The sequence below is a fragment of the Schistocerca nitens genome, chromosome 11, assembly GCF_023898315.1.
Source record: "Schistocerca nitens isolate TAMUIC-IGC-003100 chromosome 11, iqSchNite1.1, whole genome shotgun sequence".
NCBI lineage: Eukaryota > Metazoa > Arthropoda > Insecta > Orthoptera > Acrididae > Schistocerca > Schistocerca nitens.
In genome coordinates this window covers 29,156,367-29,175,445 of record NC_064624.1, presented here as the reverse complement: position 1 = coordinate 29,175,445, position 19,079 = coordinate 29,156,367, and the positions used below count along the sequence as shown (strand labels likewise).

At 38.3% G+C, this 19,079-nt stretch overlaps 1 long non-coding RNA gene across 1 annotated transcript; it reads left to right on the top strand.

The window, feature by feature from the left end:
- The first annotated feature begins 1,224 nt into the window (after positions 1 to 1,224).
- Positions 1,225 to 19,058, top strand: LOC126212847 (uncharacterized). The gene is made up of 3 exons (XR_007540943.1): positions 1,225 to 1,336; positions 16,758 to 17,302; positions 18,951 to 19,058. It is a non-coding gene; the product is annotated as an uncharacterized LOC126212847 (long non-coding RNA).
- The last annotated feature ends 21 nt before the right edge of the window (positions 19,059 to 19,079 follow it).

Here is a 19,079-nt window from a genome sequence, read left to right as displayed (position 1 = left end):
CAGTTCGAGAATTGTGGTGATGAATTTGTTGGAAGAATTGTGACGTGATGAAACATCGTGCCAACATTTTTCACCAGAGCTGAAGAAGCAATCAATGGAGTGGCATCATGAAAATTCACCCAAGAAAAAAAAATTCGAAACCACGCCTTCTGCTGGAAAAGTTATGGCTATGGTGCTTTTCGATTCCGAAGGACTCTTAATTGTTGAAATCATGCCAAGTGGAACCACCATAAATTCTGATGCATATGTGACAACACTGAAGAAACTTCAAGCTCAACTGAGTCATGTTTGACCACATCGGCAAAAGCAGGATGTTTTGCTGTTGCACAACAATGCATGGCCACATGTCAGTCAAAAAAACCATGGAAGCAATTAAAAAACTCAGATGGACAGCACTTAAACACCTGCCTTACAGTCCTGACCTGGCTCCATGTGACTATCATCTCTTTGGGAAACTGAAAGACTCTCTTCGTGGAACAAGGTTTGAAGATGATGACTCCCTTGTGCACTCTGCCAAACAGTGGCTCCAACAGGTTGGCCCATAATTTTACCATGCAGGTGTACAGGCGCTGGTTCCAAGACGGCATAAAGCAGCTGAGAGGGATGGAAATTATGTGGAGAAAAGGAAATATTATTCCTAAAGGATGTATCTACACACTGTAAAACTTTCAAACACAGTAGAATAAAAATGGATTTCTTTTGGAGTGACCCTCGTACATATAAATAATATTTTTCTGTAGTTTTTAATTACAGTATCATGAAAGTTCCATTTGATTCTGCTCAGTTCTGTACTCTCACAACCTCCAAATGCCAAAGGAAATTTAGCCGGGATGGTTCCTTTGAAAGGGCATGGTCGATTTCCTTCCCCATCTTTCCCTCACCCAAGCTTGTGCTCCATCTATAATGACCTCGTTGTCGACGGGACGTTAAACACTAATCTCCTCCTCCTCCTCCGAAGGAAATTTCTTAAAGTACTAATTCTTACACAGAAGATTTTGAGACTCATACCAATTTATTGGCTCACAGCAGCAAAATACCATGTTTCATGTTTCACAACCGTAGATTCCATTACAAAGCCTCAGTCCCTCATTGACTCACGAATGAACAATTCAAATATTAAGAGAAATGACTTAAAACATTTGACCATGTTAATATAACTTGTTTCATCTGTTTCTGTTCATGGTTAAACAATAGTATGTGTGTGCTTATACAGAATGTACTTTGTGTAGGTGAGACTCTTTCATCAGTCATAAACTGTATGGCAGACAACAGCAAAGAGAAAAATAACAATGTACCAGAGAAACTATGTAATGATCAAGGCTCTAATGCTTTGCCTGTAAGTACACTCTTATATCATTTTATTCCCCTTGAAACTATGCCAGACTCAGATATTTCTCATGAAAATTATGGAATCGTATTTGTGTTGAGCACAACAAATAATGTTATTGCTATTAGTTTTGATTATACCTTCTGTTTTTAATTACTTTCATATATATATAAAGATTTTCACACACTTGATGATGGTTCGAATATTGGTCATGTAACAGATAATGAAATGCAGAATGGGTTTTCCAGCTTTTTATTAATGTAGTAACCATTAGAGGATGTACGGAAGATCAACTGTACTTATCCATTCCAGTGAATGTTTTAACAGCATTTCAAAGTTTAGTCTATTACACATTGTCAGTTCCCTGGAATTTTGTTAAAAGTTGTGTGAGCAGAAAGTAGATGGAGTGCCATCAAGAGTGAAATTTTGTTGCACAATTATGAATTCATATGAAAATCATAAACCACCTTTGAAGTATTGCACATCATATTGTGACGAGATATTCTGTAGAGTGACTGGATCATGAACACTATACATGCATTGGATATGACACATTGTGGGAGCAAAACAAAACTGAGTGGCTTACAGAAACTTACTCCCCTCAAATCCCAGTTTGCACCCCAACGGATGGAGGATCTTTTCTCCATATTAAACCAGTGTTCTCTTTAGTAAATATTGAAAATCTATTTGGTGAAATCTCCTCCATTAGTACATTAAAAATCTTAATTAAAATGATGAATCCTACCCAGTCATGGGCTTTGGCTCTTGTAAAAAATACTTAGTAATGTACCTGCTAGTGTAATATTCCACAAGAGCCTAAACATTTTACAAGGTATAATTTTTCACCAAAACCTAACACTGCAAAGGAATTATGTGAACACTTGGAGAAGCATGGTATCCATTCAAAGTGTTGAGTATGTCAAGGCCTGCCTGATAACGAGGTTGCCACTGAGCTCTTTTCCTCACTTTTGAGGAGTATTCACTTCCAGGGAAGACCACAAACATGATTTACTGCTGTGATGTGAAGCTGTATTTCCCACCCCCAGTGCAAAGCTGTAACTGCCAATGCTTTTGGACATGTGTCCACCCAGTGCATGTATGAGACTGGTTGGACACTTCACAAAAAACTGATCATGTCCACTATCAGCTTTCTCTGACAGTTGCAGAAATGACCACTCTTCTCGATCCTTGAAGTGTGCTACCCTAATTACAGAACACAAAATGCAGAAACTGTATGTCAAAGATTGCCTCTCATATTTTGAACCTTGGAAAAAATTGTGTTGTTTACATCCAGTTTCACGGTGGCGAGGTAGTCAGCAGTACTGGGCATTTTTACACTCTTGATGTCATATTCCGGTAGTTGTGCAAGTCAATTAAACCATGGGGACGTTAGGCTGTCCCCTCTCATCATTCTGGGTGCGCCATCTGCAGGAACCTGAACTCCCCTCACCTGGCTGAAGAAAAGACCAACAACCCAACACCAGCCAAAAAACCATTAATGTGATAATTCAGTGGAAGTGCAATAGATATTACTGTCACCTTGCAATGGTACAAAAATTATTTGGTAATATAATTAAATTTGGGTTGTAGAGTTGTACACTGAAAGACGAACCCAACTTACATTGCTCCTGTGTTGTTATTTTGGTGTCACTTCCGTCGACGATATAAGCGATGTGATTCTTCAGTTTCTCCTGGTGTATTTGTTACTCGAACAGTCCACGGGTATACTGCCGGTTCATAGTGTCCAGCAAGCACAATATTTCGGTGATCAGACATGTTGCCATCGTCAGTTGTGCTGACGAACTGAGCTCTGATTTAAATCCCCTCCCCCTGCGGGCCGCTCTCTTCACCGTCCGCACCCGCACACCCGCTCCATCTTTGTGACTGCCGGCACACGGGCACGGACAGCGATGAGAGTGGTCCGCAGGGGGAGGGGATTTAAATCGGCTGCCCACCCTCAGGAGCTCTGTTCGTCAGCACACCTGACGATGGCAACATGTCTGATCACCGAAATATTGTGCCCGTTTGACACTATGAACCGGCACTATACCTGTGGACTGTTCGAGCAATATAAGTGATGTTTATTTAATTACAGTTCCTGTAATGTCAAGTACAACTGGCTCTCTTATTGTTAGCATTGACAAAATTTAGTGAGTATTTGAAATTTTACTGTGGTAACTTTGCTAGAATTAGCAGCCACACACTATTTCTAAACGTGCACATTTGGTAATTTTTTGCTGTCATGGTCAGTCATGCAGAACTTGTTCATAAAAACCAATCCCAGCTCCATGAGTTCTGCAATGTATTTTGCTGTCACTTCACTCTGTTGAGCATTAGCGAAATACTATTCATAATATTCACACTTTATCTAACACAGTTACTAAATAATAAATTTTTTGTCATGTGCTCCTACAGAAAATACTTAATTTGGATAAGTCACAAAATTAATCGCAAATCAAACTTTTTCATTGAAGCACAACTTTGATTGGGGATTCAATCCTAGGGAGAATACTGCCCTACTTTTTTGTACACAGTAGCACCTCCTACCTTGTATTGTATTGTATTGTGTAGTATTGTATTGTATGTTAACCGGGGGCCTATAAATGATGGAGAGGCTTCGTCCTCACCGCAGCAGCAGGGGTCCACAACCCCATGACAACTACCGCAGTCCACTTCACCCCTCTGCCGCCCCATACCAAACCACTCTTTCAGGGTTATTGTGCAATTTTGCATGTTTCAAACTTGTATTAATTGTAGGAAACTTTAGATGACTTTACTGACTTGTTTGATTGGAAAGCTACCTGCATGAATGAAATTTTGTTTCTATGTAAACTCAGATGCGAGATGGAAAAGTGAACTTGAGGAGAGATGGAAAAGTGAAATTTTAATATTCTTAACACACTTGTTAGCAGTGCAATACTACTGTTGACTGAAACTGCTCTGAAGTGATTTTAACTTCAAATAATTCTTTCCACTAACTTTTATAATTAAATATGAACAATGTAGGAAAAGATAGAGTGCCACTTACCATAAAGAAGATGCATCAAGTTGCAGACAGACACAGTTAAAAACACACTTGCATAAAGCTTTCAGCCACAGCTTTCACCATTCACATGCTCAAGCAGGCACACTTAATGCACATATGACTGGCAACTTCAGTAACTTGGACCAGAATGCAACTATCACGTGGGATGCAAGCAGCAGTCTGGAGGGGTCAGGGAAGGGGAAGGGGTAGTAGTGTATTGGTGGGAGAGAGACAAACCATGTCTGGTGGAGTGTACAATGACTAGACTGCTAACAGGTGCATCATCAGGAGATTGTGGTGGCAGGAAATTGGGAAAACATGATCAAAAAAGGAGAGGGGCAGGGAAAGAGAGGCAGATGTGTTGACAGATGGCTGCAAGATAGAAACTATTGGGTGACGAGTGTGGGGACAGTATGTTACCATAGGTTCAGGCAAGAATAATAAAGGGGAGCAGAGAAGGTGGTGTAAGGATAACTCCCATCTACACATTTCAGAAGAACTAGTGGTGGAGGGAAGGATCCAGATGGCTTTGGTAGTGAAGCAGCCATTGAAATCAAGCGTGTTATGTCCAGCTGCATGTTGTGCGACAGGGTGGTCTGCTTTACTCTTGGCCACAATTTGATGGTGGCCATTGCTCCTAGTAGACAGCTGATTGGTAGTCATACCAGTATAAAAAGCTGAGCAATGATAGCAGCAAAGCAGGCAAATGATGTGGCTGCTTTCACAGGTGTCCCGGCCCATGGTGAGGTAGGATAAACCTGTGACAGGACTAGAATAGGAAGTCTGAGTAAGTGGATTGGACAGGTTATTCACCTGGGTCTTCCAGAGGTAAGGGGTTGGGATTGGAGTGGCATAGGGATGGACTAGGATGTTGTGGAGGTTGGGTCGGCAATGGAAAGCACCTTTAGGAGGTGTGGGCAGTATCTCAGGTAGGATGTCCCTCATTTCAGGGAATGATGATAGATAGTCAAAGCCCTGGTGAAGGATGTGGTTCAGTTGTTTTGACATAGCCTTCCTCATTGGATACGATGTAATATATTTGAAAAATAGATCTACTGCCACAAATATAGAAACAAAACCTCCCGTTATCTTGGGTAGTGGATCGAAAGTGTCCAAGGCCACAATTTCTAGTACTTACTTGGGTTTTATTGTCTACATTGGCCTTCAACTGGTTCCATTTATCACTTTTGACTTTTAATGATCACATGATTTTACCCTTTGCATAATTCGATGGCCCATGTTGTTGAACAGTAGACACTCCAACCTTTTTTTTTTCCGGACATTTCTTTGTCCCATTTGACCAAATCTAGGTGAAAATAATCAATTGTCATCTCTATGTGCTGTGAGACAACTCACCATATTCCCAGACAACTTATCTTCTTCTTGTGTTATATCGCTTCATAAATTACATAGGAGCCTATGTCGCTAGCATCTACATCATCAAATTTGACTTTAACATACTTAGGCATCTCATCGGAATTCTGACACTTCCTCTTTTGTTTCCCTCTAAATTTTTTAAATAATTTATTTTGCAGGCTACATCATTATCCCTCACCTTTTGAGATGTTCCACTACACTCTGGCAGTCGTGATGAAGCATCAGGTACAGCATGCTCTGCACCCTCGATGTATCTGATTTCCATGTTGAATTTCTGTAAAAACAGAGAACATGAAGCCAGTGCATTATGCAGCAATTGACAGTACTTCAGGAGAGTCAGGCTCTATGATCAGTGTGGATAGTGATTTTGTTCCCCCACAAGCTTTTTGAGCTCAGTTTATCAACCAGTCAATCCCTAGGATGATTTTGGCACTTGATTCCGTTACCGCAAGAAATACGTAACTAAGCCGCTCTCTCTCTATATCTGAAAATCTAATAATACTTGGTACTTTTTAAGTTTGCTACTCTCTTGGTGCCTATAACCTTAAGACCTGTCACTGGCATATTTTCAATTTCCAGTTTGTGCCTGGTTATTTCAAGAAAAGCATTTGAAACGGTAGTTATTTGCATTCCTGTATCCAAAAGTACAAACATTTCCTGTCCATGTACTTTAATGGGAATGATGGTTTGCACCCTAGTGTCCTACCTCTGGTCTTCTTCATTTTACCATAATAAATCCTTTCAACTGCAAGGTCTTGCCATGATACCTGACCCATCTTTATAGTGAAAGTATTATTGGAGGTTTCATTCTCCATTTCAGCCATCCTGCTCTGCTTTCTCTCATAGCTCAATGCCTACATATTCTGAGACCGCATCCTCTTCTACAGTGTCATTTTGGTTATGCCCTTCTACCATGGTTTTGGAAACTTCCTCGCTTACTACATCTTCATTGTTTTCCTGATGGATTTTTTTGGTTTTATTTTCTTTAGCTCAAATTGACACTACAAATTTTACTGTTAGAGTGTATATTTCTTACTGTTGTTCATCTTTCTCTATTTACAATTCATCAGAATCATACATATCTTGCTACTCTTAAAAGATGCTGTCTTTCAATACTGATTTTGACCAATTTCTTGTTCTTCTTGCCCCGTCTGTTCTCTGAACAGGTTGCACAGGTTTAAATCAATTCCATCGACTTGTTTGTCAGGAAAAATGACCACCCCATTGCAGCTGCTCAAATCTTCCTTGTTTTCCTGCAAATTTTCTAATCTATGTAGGATGTCTCCGATAGTACTGTCAGTTGTATAAACTCCAACAGTTTCGGATACCTCATCTTTTTTGCTGTCACATCTTTTGTTTTCTTGGTTATGCATGACTGCTATCACTATTACCTATTGAAATTGACATGACACTCTATTATTTGCAGGTTTGGGTCAGAATTAGTCTCTTCTATGGAAGTTGCCAGATTCTTAGCAGGCTGCTTCTCCAGCTGTTGAGCATATGAAGCGAAAGAGATAATCTCTTAATATTCATGCATGTCAGCATCATCCTTCCCCTTACTGCCTTCCTCTTCCTTCACGATTTATCCTCATCGCAATTCGTCGACTCGTTAAGTAATATCTATGCAGATCTTATTTTTCCAGTTCGTTTTGCACCCTGTTACCAGTTAAGTTTCCCCTTCCTGGTGGTAACAACCTCCTCAGCCTTCTCTAACTGTTCCTCTCGTCATATTTGTTTGTGGCTGATTGCCATTAGCTCTTTCAGGGACATTATGGTTCCTTAATCCTCTTCGATTGCGAGTTTTGCACTCTATATTTTTGCTCTCCGCTTTTCCAGAAAATCTTCAAAATTATCATGGTTACATCCTGCGTATGGCTTGGAATCATATGGCAGCTTCTTCTTGAGTTCTCAAGCTATCTCAGATTCAGACCTTCTGCTTTTTAAATACTCCAAGCTCTTAAACTATGATTCACAATATTCCTTCATGGATCCGCATCCATGTTTTGGCTTTCTGGCAATGTTAAACTCTCATCACAGTTGGTCTTGTTTCTGGACAGACTAAAACTCTTCCAGAAACTTACTCTCAAAAATTCAGAGAATGGCAAATTCTCCACATCCAAATTCAGTCCCCATCACTTAGCATTTCCTGTTAACAAATTAGTTACTGAATTTATCCTTTCTTTGTCTGGCATTGTGGGTAACACATACAGTTTTTGATGAAGTCGGTAGGATGCCAACCTCCCTGTTTTTCTGAGGGCCAAACTTACCCTCTATACTTAAAATCCCAGAATTCTTTGTTACAAATGGTGTGTAACTACTCAGTGTCTGATTCTGTACCTGCAATTGTACCAATTCCACCTCTGTATGAATTGTTGTGGATTCTTGCTGTTGAATGCAAGAACCCATGTTCTCTAGTATACTCTTCATTGTGTTGCATAATGCTTCCAGTTTGGCTTGTGTTTCATCTGAAATTTCAGTCCTAACTGTGGGTTTTATAACTTGCAGCTGTCCCTCTATAAGAGGTTCTAGCTCTCATTCTACTCTCTAAGTTTCCAAATCAAATCTTTCTTTGATACTAGCAATTTTTGTCTTAATTTTAGTTACGTCAGTCTTCATATTGTTTACCAGTTTGCTTATGTCAGTTATGCATTGGCTTTGTGCAGTGAAAATCATTAAATTTGTGTCAATCTTGCCTGAAAGATTTCAATCCAAATTGGATATCATGGTTCCTATTTTGATATACTCGGTTTTCACTTGAATATCAATTTTGTCTTTCAGTTTAGTCATCTTTGTTTCCTTTTGTGTCAATTTTGTATCCAGGCTAATATTTATTTTACACTCTAACTGCATCATAATAGTGTTCATGTTAGTTTCCAGCTGCTTTGCATTATTTTTGAAACCTGCATCCACATTGTTCATATCAGTGGTAATACCTGTAGCCATAACATTATTTGAGTCACTAAATCAACACCGATATCCATCTGCATCCCCTCCACTGTCACATATGGTTCAGTTTTAATTTTTACATGACCGAAATCCTGTTCCATTTTTATAATCAGCGTAAATTTTCTTAACAGATTGTCTAATCCACATGTACAGTTACATCCACCAACAAAAAAAAAATAAATAAATAAAAGAAATATAATAAAATAAAAATAAAAAAAATAAAAAAAATTAATGTTTTCACTGCTGGTAACACCATTCAAGACCTGTCTTCTAAATTATTGTTCTGTCTTACACTGTCTTCTACCATCTTGTGATCAAAAGGCAATGCCTCATCTGGTACATTAGGACCTGACATCATCTTGTGCCTCTCTCATTTGTGCCAATCTAAAATTTTCATGCAGTGAAGTACAAGCTGCTTAACTGTTCTGAATGTTAGGTTTCCTATTATTATACAGGTTATCGCATGGACTTACCAATTTTGGTATTTATTTTACAATGCCAAAATTACAAAACTGAAGGTTCTGTAAATTACCATTTTACTGCAGTAACGCACAAATTTTAAAAATCCTGTCATGCAGTCAACAGGTGAAATGGTATAAAAATTATTTGATAATATAATTAAATTTGGGGTGTAAAGAGTTGAAACCTGAATGACAAACCCAAATCACGTTTCTTGTGCGTTGTTATTCTGATGTCACTTCCATCTACAATGTAAGTGATGTTTGTTCTATTTCAGTCCCTGTAATGACAAGTACAACTGACTCTCTTCAACCCTAATGTCACCACTCGACTTTATCACTCACAAAATTTAGTGAATGATTCAAATTTTACTGTGGTAACTTTGCTGGAATTGGCAGCCATATACTGCTTCTACACCAGCGTATTTGGAAATTTTTTGCTGCCGTGACTGGTCACGTGGCACTCATTCATATAACTGCTGGCTGCCTGCCTTATCCTGTATTTTCAACAATGCTGTCACTTCACTCAGTTGAGCATTAGTGAGACACTACACACAATGTTCACCTGTTATCGAACACAATTACTAAACAATAAACAATCCTAGGTAGAACACTGCCTTACATTTCATACACAGTCGCACTTTCTACCTTACCCACTTTCCTATCGATTTAGAATCCCAGTTGGCAGCCATAACAGCAGGCAGCCTAAGCAAATTCCTATGAGAGCATTGGTCACTTACCAAGAGTTATCCCGTGTGGAGAAGTAACTAATTCAATGAAGGTCGGTCATCAGCTCTAGAGCAGCAAATTTTGTTCCCTGTTTGAATTAATTTTAACGACTTTAGATGACTTCACTGACTTGTTTGACTGAAAAGTTACCTGCAAGAATGAAATTTTATTTCTCTGTAAACACAGAACTGAAATTTTAATATTCTTAGCACACTTGCTACTAATGGAATAATATTGTTGACTGAAATGAACTGAATTGATTTAGGCTTTAAATAATTCATTGCAAGAACTTTTGTAATTCAGTGACAGATAATTTTAAACAAATTACCTATACGCAGGTGACCACATTGTCTTTGCACTAACAGTGCCGCTCGAAAGGAGCATACATCATCATAATGTAACATTGGATAAGACAAGTTTTTTCTTTATACTGTGCTACAAATAAACTTGAATAGTAATACTGATATTCAAATAGCAATGTACTTTAGGAAAGAGGAATGTGGCTTAAGGCAAAATAACTTTACAAGAATTCCAATAACTAGTTCCACATTACTACTAAATTGATCACAAATTGAAATTATCAACTGGTGGTATTCTGCATAGATTTGAAATTATTTTCAAATTATAAAAATTATTAACAAAAGTCTCATATCTTGCCTTCTTTTGTTACAAGTTGAGATGCCATGGTGGCAGGATGATGTCTTCATGTCTCTATACTGGTAGCCATTGTTAATGCACTCCAATGTGCATTTATACACCATTACACATTGGACAATTTACCATCAGTTCAGTCGGAAATTCCTGAATTTCGACTATTTACATAACTGAGACAATTTTTACTATGATCCAACCCAGCTATCTTCAGTCTTGACACCACTAACATTTAAATAAGTGCTATAGAGACCATTACACAGAAGAGCTCTCTCTCGCGTTCACACATGTGCATCTACCACAACAACTCTCCAATGTCTGACCACTGACCAATCCCTACTTTTGTTTGTGCTTCTTGCACATGACTCTGCCCATGTGCAAGGCCACTCAACCATAATGCTTGTACCTGTTTGCATCCACACTGGATGCAACAGCAACACAAATACAAACAGCCCTATTGATCACTATATCAAGCAGGGCACTTACCTACCTTGAGGTGACCAACTTAATCCAACAACTCCTCTCCCTCCCCCTCCCATTTTTCTCCTATGTTGGGATTTAAGTGCTCCCCCCTCCCCCACCACCACCACCACCACCACCACCACCACCACCTCTCCCCTCGTAGGGAAAAACCATCTTGTCTGGTAGGGGCCTTCTAATTGAATAGCTCTAGTCCAGACTTTTCCCCCAATCTCATGGACTCACTGCAATGGTCACTACACAATGATTTGTATGGTAGTGTCCTTTTTCCAATGTTCCTGATACTTCTTTGTAAGTGTAACAGATCATGTACCATTTTGAGCTCTTCAAATGGTCAACTGGCACTTATATATTTCTGCTACCACTTCATGTTCTGAGTGACGTGTCCTAACTGATCGTCTGCATTCCAGGAACTGTTATTCCCGTTTCTACAGGCCCTTACTGCCACCGGGCAATGCAGTGGTTGACCAAAGACACTGCAGCAACAATTCAGGATCATTTAAGGGCACTGCATGTCTCAAGTGACATCATTCAGAGACCACACTCATCAGTTTGAAGTGATTGCACACAAGCCTAACAGTCTAATTAAGCACAGTAAGGAGGAATGCTGGGAGCACCATATCTGCACCTTGGGAATGTATGTCTTAATTCTGTGTATAGACCAAGCTCCATAGTCTTCTGGGCCACCAAAGATTAACAACTGGTGTCAGTTCTTGCTGAACACCTTGCAACCCATTCTGTATCAGCATCTGTGAGCTCTTCTTACCCAACTACCTTATGACTGCATAATGGGAAAGTTGAAGATATACCCCTATTGTTCACCCTCACCACTCTGAATTATATAACAACCTTTCACTGACTGAGAACTTCCCAATTCTAACCAGACAAAACTCCACATCCATCAACATCTACTGGCCAGTTAGCCTCACCAACATCCTCTGCAAATTGGTTGAAAAGATTATAGCACGACGGTTATTTTGGGTTTTCTGTTGTGGGACCTTTCGCCCCCTGTCAGTTTAGTTTCTGGAAGGGTCAATCCTATAAATTCGAACATTTTAGGTTAGGCTTTACCGTGACTGTTATTGACATTAAATCAAAAAAACATGTTCGTTGTTACCAGTCACCGTTTTATTTATTTCCACAACGTGTTTCGAAGGTTTAAACCTCCATCATCGGGTGGATTTACATTAGTTAGTATGACATTTCTGTGTGTGTTGTGTTACGACTTTTTGGAGGAACTTGTGGCACTGTTTAGTGGAGATACAAGACACTATTTGAGAACATAGTTTTGGGTTACTTCTGACAAAAATTAAACTGATATCTAACAGTAAACATAAAATAAGTAAAATAGAGTATCTCCAGTGGTCGCAGGTTCCTTTTGCTGTCATAACACATCACATGTATATTGTCATATTTGTAAACAAATATGGCATCTGGAATCTGCTGGGTGCAAGGTTCGTATAGCAGAAGAGAAGACATAATCGCAAAGTACAAAGAATATACATCGTAACAACATTATTACAGAATAGTTATGTAAAGGATTTGGAGGTGTTTGTTTTGAGGTGTCGAATACATGTGTGTGTAATTCAGGTGGCACATAAATCCAATTTTGACAAGTTAAAACAGCTTAAACTTCACACTCGTTTATACAGTCAGATGAAATGTTAAAATGGCTTAAACTTCATACTTGTTAATGACAGTCAGGTGATACGTTACAGACATTGAGTACAGTAATCATATTGGCTACAGCAGGAAAATTATATATAAATGACAATTGAGATTAATAGACAGATGTGGCAGGCTGGAGGCAGAAGGAGAGGAAGAGGGAGAGAAGGTGAGAGAGAGAGAGAAGGTGGAAAGAGTTATTGTATGAGAGTAAACTATACATGGCAAGGGGTCTTATGTTTACGTGCTACATATATTAGCTGCCTAAAGGTTGGGGTAATACATTGGTTAATGCTTTAAAATATGCAGATAGATATACAATTTCTGCCAGTAGTTGATGTACATATAGTTTCAAGCTGACAAGGTGTACAAGCTGTAGGTGTGATGAATTATCTGTAAATGAGGTCAATCTCTTGTACTCTTGGCAGCTGTCAATATTTATGGTAACTATTAAGGTGTGTGTGCATGTGCACATGTGTGTGTGTGTGTGTGTGTGTGTGTGTGTGTGTGTGTGTGTGTGTGTGTGTGTGTGTATTTTAATGATGTAGGCAGTTGCAGAAAACAGAGAAGATACTATTTTAAATATTGTCATTTTTGTCATTTAAGATGGATTCAGGTTGTTTTATTTGGTGTGTTTCAAAGCTGTCTAGTTTTCTGCTTTTTGGTTGGATGTGTAGGATGCTGATACTTGTGTTGTTAACATGGTGTTTTTTTTCATGCAGGTGGGTGGCTATTGCTGATGTGTGGTATTTTTTTGTTTTTTAGTGCTGCCATGTGTTCCTTGAATTCAATCCCAAATGATCTGCCTGTCTGGCCTATGTAGAAGCAGTCACAGCCCAAACATTCAATTTTGTACACACCTGTGTGATGAAGTGTGTTTCGTGTGCCGATGTTGTGGGGTAACTTCTGTCCAATCTTGTTGTCTGTTGTAAAGGATATGCTTATGCCTTTTCGTTTGAAGACATTGGCAGTCTGGTATTAAATGTTCCCTAGAAATGGGATTGTATGGAAGATGTTATTTTCTTTTTGTTTTTTGTGTTGTGATTGCTTTGCCATTATTGAGTGTTTTAAGGTGTCTACTATGGAGCTGTTATAACCATTCTCAAAAGCTGTTTGTTTTATTGTTTTAAATTCTTGATCACATTTCTCTTCAGAGAGTGGTAGTTGGATAGCTCTATTGATCACTTACCGGAATGCTGCCATTGTGTGTGCTGTGGGATGACAAGAGGAGTTGTGGATTGTGGTATGTGTTGTGGATAAATTTCAAACTCATGTCTGTTATTCTTTATTCTAATGGTAAGGTCTAGGAAATTTATACTGTCATCTGTTTGTTGTTCAAATGTGAATTTTATGTTTTCATGGTAGTTGTTCAAAAACTGGTTCAACTCACTGATGTCATCTTTAGTGCCTTTGATTAAAATGATGGTACCATCTACATATCTGTAGTAGTAGATGATATTTCCCTGGAGATGGTGATTGGAATTTAGGATTTTGTCTTCTAGGTTACTTATAAATATTTCTGCTAGCAATCTGGAAGGATTTGAACCCATTGCCAGACCATCTGTTTGTTTGTAGATTTTATTGTTAAATTTAAAATAGTTGTGTGAAAGTGTGAATTCAAGCACGTCCATTGGTTCAGAAATGTGAGTTGAAGGGATTTTTTTGTGTTAATGTAGGTTGGCATTCATTATCTGTAGTGTGGGATCTATTGGTATGGATGAATAAAGGTTTTGTATGTCAAATGAGGAAAGTGTGGCTCCATCACGTACTTGTATGTCTTTGACATATTGTGTGAATTCTGTTGTGTTTTTAAGTGTTCTCTCATTATTGAATGTGTAAGACCACAAATGACCATTTGATTAGATGGGAAACAGCAGTCCATAAGGCTTTTTTTAATGCCAACACCTCATTGCAGTCTTCTTTTTACCTACGTAATGTGTATGACACCATTTTACTTACTGCCCATAACTGGGGCTTTTGGGGCTCGATATTGATTTTTTTGTTGGTTTGTTCATGTCAGGGTTGGTATATCACTCAGCTGCCCACAGATTTAAGAGAACAGTGTCCTTCAGGGCTCCATGCTGAGTGTGACTCTCTTCCTCATTGCTGTCATTAGGCTAGTCACATCTGTCAGACCAGTGGTGTGAACTGTATGTTGATGGTTTTTGCATTTGGTATAATTCCCAATGTGTAGCCTTGGCCAGTCACCAGCTCCAAGTGGCTCTGCTTTGAACTTTTCCTGTAGCTTCCAGTTCTCTCCCGAGGAAACATTGTTCATACGCTCAGGTGGTTTTACCAGTTGGAATATGCCTGGAGCGAGGCTCTCTGATGGGAATTCCTAACCCTGTAAGAATGTGTATTCCATATTTTCCTGCATCCCTGTTGATGTTGAACCTCATATGCACACATTTTGTCCTCCCTATCAAAAAATCAGTAATAAGAATTTTGTATGGACGAAAATGCTTTAACATCTTTGGCTAAATGACTACTTTAACTATAAACCATATTGTCATAATTTTGTAGGTAAATATTTTGTTGATAATTATGTTCTCACTTATGTTTATCTATGATGTTATCATGTTCCAAAAGAATGTTTCAAGAGTGCTACAAACTTAAATTCCATTCTGATCCAAATTAATTAATCACATATTATGTTAACCATAAGATTACTGTTTTAGTAAAACAGAAAGTATCTGCAACATGAGTCAGCCCAAAACTCCACAAATTGTTAAGATATTATGTTCTTTTGATCTAGAAAGGGAGAGAGTGTACATGAAGTCTTGTATTGTAAACATATAGCATTTCGGAGCTACAGTAAAGAACGCCCAGTTAAAATATTATTTAGTCCCACCCAGTAAACACTCAAATTATGTAGTCACAAAGAAACCTAAAATTGTGTCAGGTGAAGCAGGAAACTACAGGAAAACTAATGAAGCAACAACAATGTAGCAGTGAGTGGGAAACATGAACACTCACAGATTGTTTTTATATATTATGAATAATATAAAGTTTTGAATCAAGAAAATGATCCCTGGAAGGAAATCGTATAGAATAACCAAAAAATTGAGCTCAAAATGACATGACAAAATTTAATCAGTGAATCTGTTTAGTGCTAGTTCAATTCCAGCCCCTGATATCGTGAAAGGAGAAGCATGTCGTTAGCTGACAATCATAACAAAATGTGGACATGCACAAAGTTTTTCACTCCTGTAATAGATTACATGCTGCATAGTACATTAATTAGCAAAATAACATGGAGTTTGATGACAAGAAGTCCTAAAATAATAAAAGTAGCTTGAAATGACATTTACGCTCTGCACCAACTTGTTAGGATATGAATACAACAAAACGGATGGACTGGCTGTAGTGGAGTAGTGGTTATTAATTCACCATGATACTCTCCCACCTCTTCATTTCTCTTTCATCTCTCAAATGACCAATGATATTTCTACTGGATGAATAGCCTACCACATCACTGTGCCTTCACATTTTGTTTCATTTATCTAGTGCATCAGTTTATCAAATGACTGAATAATCTTGCAGCTTTTTAAAGTCCTCTTCCTGGTCTCTGTAAATATTTGTAATCATGCAAAGGGTAGGAAATACATTATTTTATGCATGACTGTTACATGCTTGGTGCAAGAGTGCTGATATGCAGAATGTGGAGAAACGTATTTTCTATTTACACACATGTGAAAGGTCTGAACGTGTCTCCCAACTAGAATATCGGTGGGATCTGATGGGATAAGTGAGCAAAAAGTGAATGGAACAAGATGGTAGTAGCAGGCAGAGGACATTTCTAACAGAAATTGGGGCTGTGTATGAGGGCTGGTCACCATTTTTGATTGCTCCAGCATTAGTAGTGTCTGTAGCTATTATGTACCTTTATGCTTCTTAACACCCCATCTGTGTGATAGTTGATTATCATCACCCACAGTGATTAAAAATTATTGAACTAAAAGCTTTTATCACCTGTATTTTTAATTTATTTTAAAATGTTTTATATATATCATTATTTGTGGTGGTGTAATGTAGGTGACTGATTTACATTTGAATTCAGTTGATGTGCATGTTTTGAATTATTTAATTATTTTTACAGGCTGTGAAAAACAACAGAGTACAAAGTGCAGGTGACAAGAAAAAATATGAAATGAACAATCCAGAGGCAGTACCACTAAAAAGCATAAGAAATGCAGTCAACTCGAAACAAAAAAAAAGAATTAGCTGACAGAAATGTAAAGAAAAGTAAAAAATAATGACAGCCATCCATACCTGGCTCAGACAAAGTTGTGAATAGTGATTCTTTAGATGGCAATAACTGTCTATATAATAAATTTGAAAACCCAATTCATTTTACAAATTCAGAAAGGAGAGTTCTAAAGAGTAGAAACAAACACATCAGTGAACAAAATGAATGTTATAATGCCATAATATATGAGAACAAGAATGATGGTGTTGGTAAAAATGAAGTTTCTTGTAGTATTCAATCAAGTAATAACATAAATTATGGAAAATTAAAGCCAAATACTACAGTCTCAGTACCAGGCAAAGATAGTAAAGAATCCACCAATGATGAAAACAGTAAGTGCACCACCAAGAAAACTGAAAATATGAAAACAAGTGCTATGAGAAATGATTTTACAGGTAAGATGATTGATTCAGTATCCCAACTTAAAGAATGTAAAACATACACTGGTCTCCAAAATTAAAGCAACAAACTGCTATGTCCCCAACCTGTGTCCAATTCACAATATAATCATACACACTGTCACACAGATGTCCGTATTGTGTTCTGCATATAAGATGGCATTCTGGTCAACTGACAACCGTGCCAACGGTGATGTCAGGGCACCTATGAAAAAAGGTAGTGTCTGCCAGGTAGCGCAACAGCCACAATAGCTTTTTACACAGTCACAGATGGTGCAGAGAAGATGTTTATCAGACACTCTGCAGTGGTGGGCCATAGAAAGAAGGGAAACAGGACAGCAGCAAACTGATTTTGACCAGTGGCGTAATGTGAATTGTTCTGTCATTTCTCGGATTTGCTGACAGTTTATAGAAACCAAAACTGTATCCCGAAGAACAGGGCAGGGCCGACCATGTGTGATTTCAGGAGAGGACTGTTATTTGGCTTTAAGAGCACAATAGTAGCGCCTTAGTAGTGCAAGATCTTGGGACCTCACCTGCAGTTGTTGCAGGGTACTTTGTGCCCACACTTTGTATTGATGGATGTTAATGCTTGACACCCATAGAGACAGCTGGTTGATGTTTTCTTGGAAACAGTATTGCACGCATGGTTGGCCTGCTCACTGTCCCAATTTGAGTCCCATAGAGCATATCTGTGATGCACCATGGAGATGGCTTGCATGACATCAGCATCCACCAACCACTCTCCAAGACTGCGAGCAGCTCTGCAGGAAGAATGGGCATTATTGCCTCAACAGGTGACTGATGATATTCACAGCATGCCCTATCATTATCAGGCCTGTATTGTTGCCAGAGGTGGTCACACCCCATACTGAGCACACTAACCAGTTGTCTGAATGTGTGTGCAAATCCGTTAAGTTAGAAAAAAAGAACAACATTTTTGTCTAAAATTACACATGTTGTTTACAGTCTGCATTCTTGAATTGTTTCTACTTTACTATCACCTGTTTACATTGTTTTGTGGCAAAATAATTGCAACCTAGCAAAATTTCCATTTGTTGTTTTAATTTTGGACACCCGTGTACTTGCACCAACATTTTAATGACAATGATTAATACTTTCTCTATTCCTAGCATTGTATTTGTCTATTTGTAAGAAATTCTCTGCTAGGTTTCTGGACCCTCAGATAAAGTTCAGAGATTAAAGCAAAAGTTGTGAAGATGTATTAATAGATGCTTGTGCTTCAATGTCTCCAACTGCCATTCATATTCTAACAAATGTTCAGTAGAAACAACAACACTATATGGACTCCAGCCAATAGTTTAAGTTTGGGCATTAAATACTAAACTATAGTGTGCATTCAGGATAATGAGCTTCTTTGTAAAAATTATTTTTGAAAGCAGCATTATTCAGTCTTCTTATATGTGGATCTTTTCTATGGTGTATAGGTCAGTGATCCTCTGTGAGCCTACTGCAATATCTTGCAATATCTCTCTTGTATAATGTACTCTTCCAAACTCTGAAGGCAGGATGTGACTCATCACTACATACCATGTTTTACAGACTATAAAATACACCTTAATTCTTGAACAGTTTTTAAAATAACATTTTCAACGTTTTTATTATTGTTTCATCAATATTGCAGATTTTATCAGAAAACTCCCACATACCCTGAAGCAGATGAAGAAACTGGCCAAAATAGACAAAACTCTATCACAAAATAAAAAAATTTGGACGTAGTTGATGAAAATAGCAGGGTGTTATGTTTAAGATG